The sequence below is a fragment of the Oenanthe melanoleuca genome, chromosome 11 (assembly GCF_029582105.1).
Source record: "Oenanthe melanoleuca isolate GR-GAL-2019-014 chromosome 11, OMel1.0, whole genome shotgun sequence".
NCBI lineage: Eukaryota > Metazoa > Chordata > Aves > Passeriformes > Muscicapidae > Oenanthe > Oenanthe melanoleuca.
In genome coordinates, this window is record NC_079345.1 from 8,521,681 (window position 1) to 8,538,679 (window position 16,999).

Below are 16,999 nucleotides of genomic sequence, written 5' to 3' on the forward strand. Positions count from 1 at the left end.
CCCAGCCACCAGGGGGGACAGCCTGTGGAGAAGAGAAGGGTTGGTGTCACTCAGGGCATCTTCAGCATCTGTGCAGCTGGAGCAGGTTCACAGGTTATTCTGGATATTCCCTGAGAGGGAAATGGGTGCTTGGGACCTTTGCCCAGGGGGTCATAGCACACTTCAGCTCCTCTGACTTCCTTACAAACATCCAGCCTGGCAGCACCCTGGTGAGACATATGGCACAGGAATGTGTTTGTTCCCATTTACTCAGAATAAAAATTTGCAAAATATACTTTTCTTGATGCTTTTTTTTTTCTTGATATACTTTTCTTTCCTTGCAATTCTCCTAATCCTGCCCTTGTGAAGCAGCTCTTGCCCAGGACTCCCTCCAGACAAAACTGCACAATTACTTCTTAGCACACGAACATTTAGTTTATGTAACAACATCTCAACAGACAACCTGCTTGGGAAATAAAGATTGCTGCTAATCTCTTTGTGCCTCCTATTCCCACACTATCATTAGTGCCATTCAAGGACTGGAACCATCCCTTAATAGAATCTTATTTTATCCATTCATTTATATACTGGAAAGTTATTTCTTTAACTAAACTCATCCCTGCTCTGTCTAACCTGCCAGCATAAGTGGATTAGGGCTTTCACTGCAGCATCCTCCTGCAGCCCTGCCTTGATGCCAGATCAAGGCAAACACAAATGTCTCCAGCTCATGAGGTGCTGTCTGACACAAGTGCCACCTGCTCTGTCTCCTGCAGAAAAAGCAGGTGGCACTGAATCACAGCCCTTTTGGGAAAGTGGTGCCTGCCATGGTGAAGAAGTCACCTCCTGTCTGGGGACCCTGGGGTGCAGGGCACACCTGCAGGGGTGGCTGCTGTGGCAGCTCTCTGCACTTCTCACCTCCATTCTCTGGGGGACTTGTCTTCCTAAAGCCCTGGAATGACTTCCCTGAATCCTACAAAACCCCCTGGGATGCTCTGGGCTCAGCTTCCCTGACCAGCTGTTCCCATGCCAAATCACTGCATCCACAGGTGCTGCATTTTGGCTACAGGAGTGGCAGAAAGGATAAATGCAACATGGTTCCTTGTGCAATGGAGAAGCAGAAAGAGAGCTTTATTTAAATAAACACTACACTTATATTGGGTAGTTAGTGCCATACTATGGAAAAGACTCACTGGTCCAAGAAGGCAACACCTCTTTGAAAACATGCTTTCTGCAAAACTTCATGTAGTACACAACTCCAGCAGGTGTTTAATCATTGTTATAATTCTTGTTCTTGAGCAGCTGGAGAAAAGGCTCCCAGCAGTGTCCTAATCACACACAGGTACAAAGCACTGTGAACAGAGCCAGTCCTCATCCCAGGAGCTCTGGCATGCACAGCACTTTGGCAGCATTTACCACCATGGAGCTTCAGCAGTGCAGCAGCAGAGAAATTCAGTGAGACCCCCAGCAGATGCATTTCCAGCCCTGGCTGCCCCGTGCCAGCCCCAGCACCAGGGCTGGCTCACCAAAGCTCTCTCCAGCACAGCCTGGGAAGTCAAATGCTGCTTTCAGGCACATGCATAAGAGTAGTTTTGACATCAGCATCACCCACAAAGTCTTTCAATAGAAAGAATTCTTCTTTAGAAGAGTTATTGTTTATAAACACCTACTGACGTGGTTATGGGCTTGCAGGTAGGGCATGTTAAAAAGAAAAAAAAAATCTGAGAAAAAAAAATCTATTGTTGTATTCCACGTGATTCTGCATTGTAATAATTGATCTGCTGCTGCCAAAATTGGTCTTTTATTTCCTCACATCTTGTCATTGTATGATTCAACTTAATTGTGCTCGAATGTTAACTCGGCTGAGAAGCTGCTTTTAATTTTAAGCCATCTTGCCTTCAGAATAAGCCTAATGAAAGAAATTACTGAAGTCACAAGCTGACTTAATAAAAAAATATGATAATGTTCAGATGAAAAACTGTAAGGAGAAATCAGTGGGTACTTGAGCAGGCTGTTTGCATCCCCCAGGAGTTTCCCTGCTGGGAACATTGCTGACACAGAGCCACGTCCCCACCACTCTCACAGGGGCTCTGGCCCAGCTTGGGAGCTGCACAGCAAAAGCCACGTGCAATACCCAGCTACAGAGCAATCTACAAGCTGACCTGGAGGTTTTATACTTTAGTGACTGAGCCTCACCATGGGTTATGCCAGTAGGGATCTTTATTTTGCAAATATTCAGGATCTGGGGTTCAGGCCTGGTGAAATGGGAGGTGGCAGCTGCTGAGGAGCTCCCTTGTCATCCCTAACCCAGAGCTTCCCTTCAGAGGATGTTTGGGAGCAGCCACATATCACAAATCCCTTCAGCAGAAAAACATTTAAGTGAGCATTAGTTACCTTTTTTCTTTTTTTTTTTTTTTTTTTTTCCCAGATGCCACACATTTAACACTCCTGTATACAACAATAAGCTAAAAAAAAAAAAAATGTGACAAGCTGTTCTCATTTTCAGGAAAAAAATTGAAAAATTCTTTCATGTACCAGAACGCTTGGATGTGAATTCACTTTTGATTTTTATTACATTAATAATATGACTAATTCAAGAGCTTATTGAAGCCATAACCCAAGTAACTAAGCAGAATATAATGAAGTTTATGTATAAATGAAGGAATAATTAAAGATTTCTATGCCATACATTTTTTATGCATAGTAGAGACCACACCTATTTGATCTTGTTCCAAAACAAAAGTCTTTCTTTCAAAGAAGAAAAAAAAAATCAAGAAAATTCAAGTATTTTTGAAAATCCAGGCCTTTTCTCTGTTTTCCAGCCAATGAGGCTGCAGCATGGAGCAGCACAACCCTGCACCCCCAGCCTGGCTGGGGCTGTGCACCCTCTGAGGTTACTGTCCAAGGCAAAAATTTACTTTGGAGATTCTCCATTTGCCAGCTGGGGCTTAATTGCTCCAACACAAGTAGGAGGCAAACTCAAGATTTCAACCCAGATCACCTTCTGGAAAGGCAGAGCCCCAGCCATGAACTGTTTTGGCCACAAAAAAAGGAATTTTTATTCCTCACCACTCCTCCCATCTAAAGACATTAGGGGTCATTTCTCTAAGTGTGACAGTCCCCCTGTGTGTATGGGAGTTTAAAGAGCAATGACCATGCTGTGAGAGCATCCCCTCAGTGTGCTTAATTAAGTGAATTAGTCCAGAGAGTAATTACTGATGCATGGAGCTGTAGGAGCAAGAGGCTGCTCACCAGAGTAACAGCTGTGCCTCCTGTGTACTCCAGAAAGAAAAACATTTCTCCCCACAAAGCCCCACCCAGAGTTAAACTGTGGTTTGATGAGCACCTGAGCTAATGAGGATCCCTGGGGAGTCCCATTTCTCTCTTGTGTGTGCCTGATTGCAAATTGTCCACGGACAGCTTTTATCAGAGCAGTCCTGGGCTGATTCTGCTGCTTTTCCATCAGTTCCTAAGCTTTTTTTTTTTCTGTGAGTGCCTTTCTTGAAGCATGCTGCCACCTCTGAGACTTTATCCCAGGGAGAAGGCACCATCAGCCAGAAGATGTTCCATCAGGGTGTCCAGCAGCCCAGGGACTGTGGCTCAGGCTGAGCACCCCAGGGGTGTTGGTACCATGCAACCTCCAGCTCGTTGCTCCAGATCACCTAACACTTTGTTAAAGTAAATCAGTGCTTCCACCAGGGAAAAAAAATACATCTGGAAATTCCCTATTTGCATTAGCTCTTGATAAGCACAGCACAGGAGGGAGCTGCCCAGAGAACATCCCAGCAGGTCTCAGATGGCAAAGTCAGGCAGGTCCTGCTCCAGGGCTGCTGCTGCCCTGCAGAGGTTCTTCCAACAACCACAGCCAGGATCTGCAATCCAGCCTCTCTCCCTCTCCTTCCCAGCATCTCCCTGCCTCCCTAAGCAAGGCTGGTGGCCTCTCTCTTGCTCTCATTAACATATTTTTCCAGACTTCAGCTGAGGAGAGGAGAGGAAAAGTTATCTCAGAATGGAAAAGATAATGTGGAGGAGTGGAGCACGAAATTCCCTTCCTGGGTTTCAGCTTAGCCAAAGGAAAGGTGTCCCAGGCACTCCCAAGGGGCAGTACAATCAAAAGCATAATGGGAATTCACAAGTTGCAAATACATCAAAGTCTCATCTTCACGTTTCTCATGCAAATATCTGCCTGGATGTGCTGCTCAAATGCTGCTCAGTGCCCCATCAGCTTCAGCTGAAGATAATCACCCTTTTCCTTGGGCAGATGAAAGGTTTGCATCAGCACACACACGGCTTAGTCACTCCACCAGCACAGAAAATGGAGGGTTTTTTCCTGAAATCACGTTCTACTTTTATTTCCATCTTTTATTCACAGCTTTGGGTTTGCTACAAGGCTTCAAACGAGCACGGAAACAAATTATCCTCTAGCATTAGCCACCTGCAGAACGCATTTTCATTTAGGAAAGACTAAAAAACAACAAGTGCAGCTGGAAAGTATTATTATATCTGATGATAAGGCTTCTAGTCCCATCAGCAACAGGGCTGTGTTATCTCAACACCTCAGAATTGGCAAATATGCATCCAGATGCCTACTGAAGGGTCACAGATGGTCACTTCTGATCATCAGTTTCTGAACTCAATTAAACATTTTTTACACAAACCCCAGAGTGAGAGAAATTATTCCAGGCAGAGCAAGAGAAATACCAAATACTGGATGCCAGTCAGGAGCTGAATAATTCTAAAGAATTACACAACTTTCCCATCATTGTATCTTCTGGTGAATCCTGGTAAATCCTTCCCAAGACTTTTCCAAGTACCAACCTTTTACTCACTTGTTTGCTTAAGAAAAAAACCTCAAACCACTCTAATGGTATTACTTTAAAAAGGACTTCCAAAAGCCACAAGCAAAGAAGCAGCAGAACCCAGACAACCAGCCAGGGCTGTCCACACCAGAAGGGCATCCAGCCACCTGCAGCTTCGAATGACACAGGCAGAGAAGGATCCAGAACATGTGTCAGTTTTGGCTTTAATTTCTGTAGCTGTGGCAAGCTGGCAATTAGGGCCCTGGTGCCCACCTGGCTTTACTTTAGGGATGGTCTTTATCTGCTGCCAAATGTCCCTGTTTCTTGCATGGCATGAATTTCACAGGAATAATTCTAAGGTGCACATACTGGGGCAGGCACAATTGCCCTGCTCCCTGTTCTGCACAGCAATAAAGAGAGTGAGCAGTGAGCCTGAAATAACCCAGCAGGTATTTGCTTTTTCCAGTGGGGTAGAAAGTCCATGAGCTGGCACATCATTCCCCCAGACAGAGGTTTCTCCCCAAATCTCTGTTATATGAAAGAGGAGAAGTTTTGCAGCACCTAACTGGGACAGCACTGAAGCACAATGATTTAGATTAAAACACCTATGGAGAACAGCTCCCATGGGGGGTCCTGAAGAGGAGAAAAATGCTGCCTTTTCCAAAACAAAACTAATAACTTTCTCCTTCCCTTGGCATGTTCTCCATCACTGAGCACCTGGTGAGCACAGTAAGAGCCTCTGAAAGCCCAGCAACAAAACATGTTTTTCTCCAAATCCCTGGTAACATAGAGGGGGAAAAAAAAATAGGGACTAAGAATTGGCCAGAAACAGAGAGAAGCAAAAGGAGGATTTTGTATGAAGTTTTCACATATTAATTTTGTGTTAGTCTCATCACCTGTGGGGAAGGATTGGGGTTTATAACACATTCTATGTACTTTGAAAGAGGGTCTCCTTCCTCCTACTTGCCCTTGCTATCAACTCACCCGCTGGAAGGCTGAAGTCTACTGTCCCCCAAGGAGGTTCTGCTCACCTAAAACTGGGGTTTGGCTTCTTCCTGCTCCTTGCACATCTTCCCTTGGCATTTAGGCAGATATGACCAAGACAGGGGCAGTTTTGCTTCTCTCCACACCATGTGTCAGGTGTGGCTCCCTGCTCAGCAGATGGAAGGTGAGCAGCACTGCACACCTGCATTCAGGCCCACTGGATAGTGACATTTCATATAGTGAATCACTATTTGAATAGTGATGTTTTCACATGGTTTTCTCTGCAGCTCCTTGCCTGTCTAAGCCCCCTGAGCTCTCATTAGCTCGGATGCTGCCCAGTCCAGTTTCCAAACACGCCCACCCACGTTCACTGGAAATGCTGGTGCCCAAAGCTGTGAGCTCTGCACTGTGTGCTTTCCTCTGGAGCACCAGGGCAGCAGAGTCCTCATTAAAAGCCAGTAATCTGGAAAACAATGATTTTTCAAGGTAAACTGAGCTGACCTTCTATACAAACACAGCAAATCTGGCAGGCTCAGGATAAAACACACTCCTTTATTCATCCTGCTTCAAGGCTGTTCCCTCCCAGCACAACAAACCCTGTGAAGCTGCAGTCACAGAGTGTACTTGCTCTGCCTGTAGAAGCACAGAGAGAAACCAGGAGGTCTCATTTCCCTGCCCTGGGCTCCCCCTGCCCAAGCCAGACAACAAAAGCATCTGTGCTTTCAGCACCACCAAAGATGCTCTTTTAGGTGACCTTCTGTCACCACGTGAAGATCAGCAGAAGACCTTTACTACCCTCTCCTCCTCCTTGATGTGGAAGCCCCTGGCAGGTCCCTGGGTGTGTTGGTGGCTCTCCTGGGGACAGTCACACCCTCAGTGCCCTGGAGCCACTGCCCAGCCCAGCCTGCAGGGCTCACAGGCAGAGCTGCCCACTGGCTTCCTTCCCACCGTGCCAGAGCCTGAGCTCAGCTCAGAGCAGCTTTCTTACACCCACAGGAAGATGCCTGTGTTACAAATCCTATTCCAGGTCTGATTGCAAAGGAAGAGGAGAGGGGGGGAAAAATGGGTGGTTACCACTGAACACTGACTCCTAATTGATATGTTATGAGGCTGAACACCCCCAGATGGGTGGCACACATCCAAAATGGCCTGGACTTGCTCCAAACAGCCTGTGATACTGGAGTGCAGATGCCCTGCAGAAAGGCAGTTGCCATAGCACCCTGCACGAGCAGTAATTAGGGGTGTGATGGGAAGATGTCTCTCTCTAGCCAGTGACCTGCAGTACAGTTGCACTCACCTTGTAGCAGTAATAAACATTATAAAAATGACATGAGGAGGCTACTGAACCTGCTAAATACAAGCCCTGAAGTGCCAAACCATCCAAGTGCAGCTGTGGATGCAGCAGCTCTGTGGTCACTACTCAGCTGGTGTGAGCACACTGCTGGTAACACCCAGCTTGTGAGTTTGATCCCCACTGGGACCATTCACACAGGAGCTGGACTCTATAATCCCTGTGGAGCCCTTCCAGTGCAGAATACCTGTGAAATCTCAGCTGCTGCTCTTCTTTTGGGTTCATCCCCTCTCTCCTGGCAGTGCCCCTTGCCTCCACCACAGTTTTACTCATCACAGTCTTCGAGGAAAGGGTTTTGCTTTGGGTAAATGAAAAATGGGGAAACTCTCCTGCAATGGCAGCTCAGCCTCTGTCAGAGGCTCCCAGTGACCCTGCTGGCCCCCATGGAACATGGAGCATGTCCCTGCTCCCCTCCCCATGGGCAGTGAGCACCAGGTCCAAGCACACACACTGGGCTGGGTTTGCCTGTGGTGGGCTAGCAGGAACACTCCTGCTTTTGCTTGTGCAGTGATGCAACCAGCATGGCACTTTGTCAGGGGGAGGGGGGAGGATTAAACACTGCTTTTTGCAGCACAACTCATTTCATTTCCTTTCAGGGACTCCATACTTACCATAAAGATGAAGGCCATCACCACATGACACATTATTTGCTAGTTTCTCATTTTTAAAGACTGCTGTTGTATTTCAAGGCTGGTTCAGCTCCTCACTCCCTTTGCATACTGATGCACTCTGCAGCCACACACTCTTGTGAAACACTGGTCACAGCTAAGCCAAGCCTCCATGTAACCCAGTTTCCTCCCTACAGTCCCAGGTGGGTGTCAGAAATAGCACAGTGAAGACCCCAGTTGCCTCTAGACCATCCTTAGAAAGTCCCAAGCTTCCAACATCCCTGACACAGACCACATGCTTTCTTTCATCAGTAGCTTCAAGACAAGCAAAACAACATTTTCTGTATGGTGAAGTGTTTGACAGAACAAAACACCCAGCTCTAATTACCAAGGGCAGCAGGAAAGTGTCTGAATATGGCTGAAAATGAAACAACGGTCTGGATGCTGGTGAAAAACATGCTCAAAGCTCTCTCTAGTTAAAAGAGAAATAAATGTCACTTTAAAAAAAGGCAGGGGCAGTAAGCTGGCCCCTGTGAAGTGGCAGTCATGAGTTAGTTCATCCATGCAGTGCAGTGTGGCCCTGCAGTGGGTGCCACATCCTCCTGCTCTGCCCCACAGCTGCACAGCTGGGTTTGGTACTGCAGTGCACCAGCTCAGCATCCCTCTGCCCTTCCTGCCCTATGGCTCCTGGAGAGCATCATCCAAAATGCAGCATAAAGGGGCAGTTTCCCACAAAGGGTGGTGATGAGCCCAAATCCCCAGAGGCTGGGAGTGCAGAGCAGCCCCACTGCTGCCCCTCACAAAGCCCTGCACCTGCTGCCCAGAGGGGCTTCCCTCTTCCTTATCCAGATCTGATTCTGAGCAAAGATGGTGGAGCTGTTTCTGCCCAAGGAAGAAAATTTTGGGTGATTAAGGCAATGTCCTCTCGGATCATTCCTTGTACCTTGTAAAACCATTTCATGGTTTGTTGTCACAGTTGGCCAGAACCTCTAACCACTCACTCACAAAAGCTCACAAAAACACTGAACAAGATGGTAACACAAAATACTGCCTGCTAACAGCACAGTTAATATCCTGAAAAATATATCAGTGCAGCACTAATTTACTAAGCTTAATCTAACAGTTTCTAAGCATGTCACCACCTTAAGTAAAACAGACATTTAGTACAGTATGAAACATTTTCAAATCTCTGCATGTGCTAACTTCCTAATAAATTACATTGAAACCCTCCTTTTTTATTTTGATGGATGACTTTTTCTTGAAAAAAATATCACTCTGCCCACAAGTGCATCAAAGAAAAGAGAAGGCAGGTTTAATTACAGCCTACAAGTAACTCAGCTGCTAGGAGAGATGGCACTTCCAAATTTATTAAATTGATGATTTCTGTATTGATTATATTCATTGCCTGACAGTGCCAGGTAAAACTGGGACTGCAGTCCTTGGAAGGATGGGCTGGACATGCCCACACAGAGGCAGCACAGGCAGCTTCTTGCTCTCAGGGTCCCCAGCAGCTCCACTTTGGAGTCATAGCATGATTTTCTGTGACATTATCATCACATTGCATTGAGATAGGTGATTATTTAATTTTGCCATCCTGGTCCCATGCAGCACACACACATCCTGCAGCACAGGCTGCTTGTAAACCCAGCTCTTGTAAACCCACATGCATTTCAGGAGCAGTAAATACAGCAGCTAACAGCACATCAATTTTGCTGTCAGGCTTGTTCAAAGTGATCAGCCTGGAGACAGATTTTTAAATGCCAGCTGTTTGTGGTGCACTTAGACTGCTGTGACTGTAAACTCTTTTACAGGGATAGTTGCAGCAACTATTTTGGTTTTGTGCAATATGGATTTGCTATTTGCAGAAAAACATAAAATTAGTGACAGGAAGGGAAAGAACTGTTTCAGCCTGTGATGCTCATTCACAAAATCACGGTGCAGCCCCCCTGCTGTGGAGAGCTCAGTAAAGTGCTTTACAAACCAGAGACAGAAAGTTGTCTGGAAGGGATCAGCAACCCATAGAGTGCTTTTTCCAGCCTGACCAGCTAAAGACAGCAGCATGCCAAGCATGCCAGAGCTCGCTGAGCCCTGTGTGAGATGTCACACAGTGATTTGTGTCATTATGGAAATACACCTTGGGACCAGGAATACTGAACTCAAAGCATGGACATGAGACACAGGAAAACATAATGATTTCATTATATTTGTTTAAATCACTTTGCTGTCAATTGTTGGCTTTTTGGTTTTATGTATTTTTTATTATTTTGCCACTATAATTATGAATTGTATTCACTTTTTAATAAGGATGTGTTTGTAAGGATGGGCATGTCACAGCCCACCAAGAATCTGCCCATAGAAGGGGCAGTGACCAGGGGTAGGATGGATGTGTTGGTGGAGTGCAGACTCCCCATGTCCCCAGCACTGCTTGCCCGTTCCTTATCAATTAATTAATGAATTGCCTTGTTGATTGACCTACCTGAGCTACCCAGAAAAGAGCCATTGCCACCAGCCCCTGGCTCACCCTGCAGTGCTGGGTGCTGCTGTCCTGCCCCTCCCTGAGGGATGCTCTGATTTTTCTCTGTGATTTATTTTTCACCTCCACAGGGGCACAATAACCACACAAACACCTCTGGCTCACAGCAAAGCTACACTTCAGCTGTTTTTTCACACGCTTCCCTCCACTTGTTGGCCCTCTCCTTTACATCAAAAGAAATCATCTATCTATGTTTTTAAGCTCTCATTATTTTTTTCAGGTCAGTTTTGAAAGCAAACCACTAAAATAAATGAATACGCTTTCTGGAGGGAGGAGAGGATTTCTAATGTTTTTATGCACAAACTGTCAACAGTATGAAACATCAGAAATGGCCTTTTTTGATGAATGAATATTTTACATTTTACCTATTTCCAGTTGATATATAAGCCTAGGCTAATCCAATTTCTATTTGTAATCTCTGTAATATTGAACTGCAAAAGAGAGAGGGATTGTTCAGAGCTCAGCTGAATGGGTTGCTAATTGCCAGAAGGAAATAACAAGATACTGAGAGCATGAGGGAAAATTAAATCAGCCTTCTCCTCCTTTAGATTTTGCAGGTATCTTGTTTATTACCAAAGCTGTATGTAGGAGAAGAAGAAATTAGAGCAGCAAATGTGCAGATTTGGATAAGTAACACAAAACTGGCAGGGAATAAGAAAAAGAATAGTAAAGCAAGATATCCCTGGTGCCTGTTTCTGTATTTTCCCCTATATCTTTGTTTCTCATGAATGCTTTTCTTCTGCCACTGAAAAATTATCTAAAAACCTCCTCCCAAGCCCAGTCCCAAGGGACACAGCTTGCTCTGCCCACCAAAGGGCAGCGGGACATTTCTGCTGCTTGATGCTGGTGCCCTAAGCACATTTACCCAGAAAAAAATCCTCATAAGTTTGCAAGATTGGAGCTGCAAGCAAAGTCTACAATCTCCTTGAATGCCTTGAATATGGTTCAAACACAAGTGGCTGGTTAGAATTAAATATCTCAGTCACTTTTATGGTTTTAATGCAAGATCTTGGTATCTTTCTGTTTCCTAGAATGGAAAACTGGTGATGCAGCATGGCCCTGCACAATCCAAAACACAAAGTGCTGAGCCCCTTTCCCAGCTAGAAAAGTGTGTGGTGTGATAGCTGTTCACTCCATTTGCACAGGTAAACCCTCCCCAGTCCTCACACCCTGCAGTAAACACCAGCCTGCTGCTCCCAGAGCCAATCTGCCTCAGTACAAGACAGCCTCTCCCCAGGGACCCAGCAGACAGCCTGCCTGGGAAAACACCTGGGAAATAGGATTAGAAATAGAAAAATGTTCTCAAATGTTAGTTCAAACAAGACTCTCTGCAGTTTTTTGGCTTTGTGTTTCTTGCAGTGACCTTCCCACTGGGTGATTTGTTTTTACAGCCCCTTTTCTGTGGAGAGCCTGAGACATTCTGTGTCTCTATCAGCACACAGATGCTGAGCACCAGCCTTGGCACCAAGTGCTTCTTCACTTGAATGAAAGAAAGAGCACAGTATAGTTTAAATGACATGTTTAGAGAAGGATAAGCTAGGACTCAAAAACATCTTCCATATAAACAAAATCCACCAAATGCCCATGCTCCTGAGAGCCAGAAATTAGAGCAAGACATGTAATTTTTGTGCAATCATTTTGTCCCTTTCAGAAGAGACAAGAACTGTCTCTTGAATCAGTTAATCAAAATCTTGGCTGATTAAACCATCCATAGTTTATTTCCCAGGGAGTTAATTGAGAACATTCCATATTCAGAAATGAAGCTGGTTTCAATGGGCTCAGCCATCTCTGTAGTGCAGGCTTCAGACAAACCCAGCACTCCACTGAATCAAGCTTGAAATGCAAATAGCCAAGATTAGGGAGGGGGAGGAAAAAAAAACCAGGAAAAAATTACTCAATCATAATAATCATTGTTATTCCTCAAGAAGTAGGAGTGCTTTCTGTTCAAATTTGAGAGGACTGGACTGCAGAAACCCAGAGAAAAGCACAGAGAGCAGGCACTGCCCCTGAAGTCTCCCTACACGGGATTCTCTCAGATGGAGATGTCCCACAGCAGAGACACCAGACCTGGGGTGGTAGTGGGAAGGCAAAGCTCCTCACAGAAGTGTCTGGAGGGACTGTTGGCATCCAAATAAGCAGTAACAGACCTTTTCCACCAGAGGAAAATAAGGACTGGAGCAGGAGGACAGAAGGTACTGAAGGTGTCCAGGTCTGGAACAGCACTGTGTGCTGGATGGAGGGTGCTGAGAAACTCATCTTCACCTTTGGGTATTGGTGCATTCAGAGTAACAGAGAATCAAAATCAATTTCTGGAAAGCATAAGATCCATTTTGGCAGCTTCTGGCCCCACAGCTAACAATGTCAATAAAAGCAGGGGCAGTCCAGAGCTTCCACCCTGTCCTCACTGGCACTGGGGGTCCCTCAAAGTGCTGGAGCTGCACGCACTGCTGGAAGCAGCACAGCTGTGTCAGCAGAGTGCTCTCAGTCCTGACATGCTCTGCTCCACTGTGGGACTAATTAGTGCAGGCAGAGAAGCTCATCAGGATCATTACCTGCTGTCCTAGGTTACAATGCAAAATGTGCCCAAAAGTACATATTCTATCACCATCTGCTGAAACCAGGGGGGGCAGTGATTCTTATCTCTGTGGAGATATCCTCTGCTAATGGGCCAGCTGTTAAAACCAGGTAGGGCAGTCATCTTTATCTTTCCCACGACCCACCCTTCCTCCAGGACTGTATCTCCTGTTAATGGCCCATTTAGTCCCAGTGCATGGCTGATAAAATTACATCATCCATTGGGAGATGCTCCAGCCAGGGGGAGGAGACAAACATTTCCTACCTAGATAAAAACTGAGATTTGGAACACCAAAGCAGCCCTTACCCAGTGCTTCCCAGAGGACAAGAGCTGCCAGACTTTTCTACAGGATCACTGCTTCAAGAAGACCCCTTCATCTGGACTGTTACCACCACACTAATTGTTGTATTCTGACTCAGTCAATAGATTTTCTTTTGTACTATTGCATGTGTTTTCTTTTTCTTTTTTCTTTTTTTTTTTTTTTTTTTTTTTTTTTCCCTATTAAATGGTATTTCTAACTTGGAGCTTCTCACTAGTTTTGCTTTCAAACCATTACACCTGCTTCTGAGGTGGCTCTGCTCCTGTCCCCCTAGCTCTGGAACTGAACAGGCTGGGAGCTACCCTGACCATTCCCTGCATCTCTGCACCCCAATGTGACCCCAGATCACTGTGGTTTATTAAACAGCTCCCTGTGGTTCCTGAGCAACTGAGGGGTCAGAGGAGGAAGGTGGCTCCTATTCTCAGGAAGGATGTTGCTCAGCATCCCAAGGTGGGTGCTCAGTTTCCCCCTCCATCCCCTGCAGTCACCCCCCTGGACCACAGCCTGCCCCAGGTCAGAGCTCCAAGGGTGGGAGGTGGCACTGCCAGGGGCAGCACAGGCTGCAGAGCTCAAGAGGATTCAGTTCTCCACTTGCCACAATCCTCTGGCAAAAGAGACTGGGGAAGCTGCAAAGGCTTCTGAGAAGTTTCTGTTAATTATCCTACATGCACACTCCAGCCTTTTCTAGTGTTTGCCGCTGGAGAGAAGGGCTCATTTAGACCGGGGAGAGGGGGAGAACAAAGCCATTAAAAGAATAGCTGTAAGCCTAGCGAGGAGATAAGAAAGGACAGAGCAGCAGAATGCTAATGCCATGTCCCTGTCTCCTCGTGAATGGACCTGAACAGCTCGTCTGAGCAGCCCTGCTCCAGTGAGCAGATCTCTCCCCAAAGGATTGTCCCTCTGCAGCTCTGAAAAACGTACCAGATAGAAAAGGAATTTTTTAAATCCCCTGCAAGGACTACACTTGTTCAGCCAACAGCCACGTCTGACATCCCTGTGCTTTCCCAAGGGCTTCTTCCTTCCTAGGGGATGCAGAGTGGGACTTAGTGCCAGCCCAGGGAGCTGTGAGTCTGACAAAGCAAGCTCTGCCCTGTATCACAGTAACTCTTTAAAGGGTTTCATCTGTTCATTTGTGACCCCAAAACGCATCTGCAATGACTTTTTCCTTTTGAAATGAGTACATCTTGTTAGAAAAAATAAGAATGTGTGTAGACATCTCTGCAAATGTAACTGGATTTCCCAGGTAGCCATTAATCTAATGTTCTCTAAAGCCCATTTTCTACCACTAAACAATAAATATATATTTAGTTGTGTGTGTCCATACCTCACAGGCACATATATTGCACCTTATTTGTTCTGGTCCAGTAGCCTTGGTATTAATAGTAACAGATCAGTATCTCTCCAGTAATCTTCAGGCAGCTCCCCAAAGAGCTCTGCTGAAATCTCCTGAAACAACAGCTAAAACCAGTGGTGAAAAACTACCCAGCAATGTCTTGTTCTTGCCCCCAGCTGTAGCTGGGAGGAGAGAAGAGGGCAGACAGTGTGAGCAACAGAGAGCAAAATGCTAGTTTTTTGTTGTTTTTAAGTAACAGCAGCTTTATGAATATAATTTTGCCAAAAAACACCAAGAAAACAAAAAGACATTTTGCATGTTCCTGCTGCCAGGTGAACTGTTTGGTGATGATGAGATCTACAGCATGGTTCTTGCATAGAAACACCTGGTAATAAAACCCAATGTGGGTGTTTGAAGCCCATGCCCAGCACCCCACACCATTAATGCCCTAGAGACACTTCCCAGGCAGTCAAGAAGATTGGAAAAAACTCATAAATGTCACTGGGTTTTTTTGGAATCTCCCTTCTCAGTTCAGCATCCCCCTAAGTGCACCCTGCTGTCAGTGGGGTCTCTCTGGGCTCTGGGATAGCAGCACAGATCCTCCTTCATCCACAGCCCACCTCATTCTCCAGCTCTGCTCTTTTCCACTGCCTCCCCAGCTAATCCCAGTCAAGAAACTGGTACAGACATTCATTTTATCTACTCCAGTAAGGCAGCTCTCTGATTCTAAAAATACTCCAGGAAATCGAATCAACATTTTGTAATTTGCTGGTAGCAGCAATTACTAATAATCAGCAGGAACACAATTTTCTTCGTTTGCTCCTCTTGCTGTAATGTAATCTCAATAACAAACTTGGTTTTGCACACTAAACAAACACAATGGCCAATATGAAAAAAATTGGGAGACAAAGCAGAGTTGAAAAAAAAAATTAAAATAAATAAGCTTCTATCAAATAGCAAAAAAAACCCCTGAAATTCAAACAGCATTTGGGAAAAATAAAGTCAATATTGTTCCTACATTCCTCTGTAAAATGCAAAAATGAAGCTCCACTCCACTTCTCTTAGTGGCACAGCACTCAGGATTGCAGCCCCAGTGGCTGGAGGCAGCATCCCCCTGCCCAGGCTCCCACAGAGCTGCCAATTCACTGTGAGGGTACAAAAGACACAGCAAGGTGAAGAGCACACGTGGCTGGGACTTGAAGGACTGGACTGGACACAGGGCTGCAGCCAAGCAAACTGCTCAGTTCACAGTGAAAAACACTTCAGCAGAGGAAGCCTGGCTCTGGATAGGTTTTCTGGAGACTGAGACAGCTCTTGAAGGTTAAAAACAAGGAATATTTTCCTTCCCCAACTTGAAAAACGTGCTGTGGATGTCTGTGTTTTCTGAATAAACAGATGCCAGCTCATGCAAGGGTTTAGCTTGCAAGCATGAGCAGCTCGTTGCTTTTCCTTCAGCCAAGAACAGCAGATGCTCTGCTGCTCTCTGCAAGTACCAGCCCCAAACAGGTATGATGAGTGCATCAGGCCAGCTTGGCTAAGGACAAATCCTCCAGGACTGTGGGAGCTCCTGTCACGTTTGGGAGTGCTCAGCAAGGCTCCTTGCCAGCAGCACTGTTGCATGGCATCCACAAATGGCACATTTTCTCTCTGTCCAGTTCAGAAGACATCCCTTACTAAGGCCTGGAGAAGCTGCAAATTCCCTAAAATCCCCAAGCCAAAACGGGCTGCAATTCAATGTCCCATTTCAAGGAGACCAGAAGAAACACTCACCCCACACTCACCTCATGTGCCCTGGATGGGACAGGAACCATCTGCACCCTTCCAAAGGCCAGCTGGGCACTGGTAAGCTCAGGCAATGCTATAAATTATTCCAGAACAGAGGCAGGTGGGCAGCCAAGTCCCAGAGTCTATTGAGAGCCCATCTGGGAGCATCACTGGAGCTCAGTAAATAGACCCACAAAGCATGAGGCAGCACCTATTCAGTGCCTGTGGAAGAAGAGCCTTTAGAAAGGATGGATCACTCCCAGATAGTTTAGGATCACTAAACTTTCTTTGGTTCAGGGAAAGGTAAATATCAAGCTGATCTTTGGTATTTTCAACCTTGGAATAAACTTTGGGAAGCACACACATTGGAAAAACATGATTTGGAGAAACCTCACGTTTACTTTGCTCTTGGAAATTCTGCAGCAGTCCCTGCACAATGCTGATGAATTTTACAGCTGCTGCTTTGGTGCCAGTGCCCTCCAGCACAATCACTGCTTTCCAGGGGATCTCTTGGATGGGTGGCAAAAATTGCACCACTCACATGGGCAAAACTCCATCTCCCTGCTGCCAGAAGGCTTTATAATTAACCAGATTATTATTTTTCAATCACTTACTTCAACATTTCTCATTTGAAATTGGATTCTCTTCAGCTTTCTGGACAGATTTTTTCTCTACAGAGGAATAGAAGTCACACTGGAATATGACTCAAAGCTGGTTTTCATTTGTATTTTCAAACAGACAAAAGCACTCAGGCTTT

At 45.7% G+C, this 16,999-nt stretch overlaps 1 protein-coding gene across 1 annotated transcript in view; it reads right to left on the reverse strand.

Moving 5' to 3' along the window:
• The window catches only part of NECAB2 (N-terminal EF-hand calcium binding protein 2), a 73,086-nt gene that overhangs the window by 18,781 nt on the left and 37,306 nt on the right, over nucleotides 1–16,999 (reverse strand). The window lies entirely within an intron of this gene.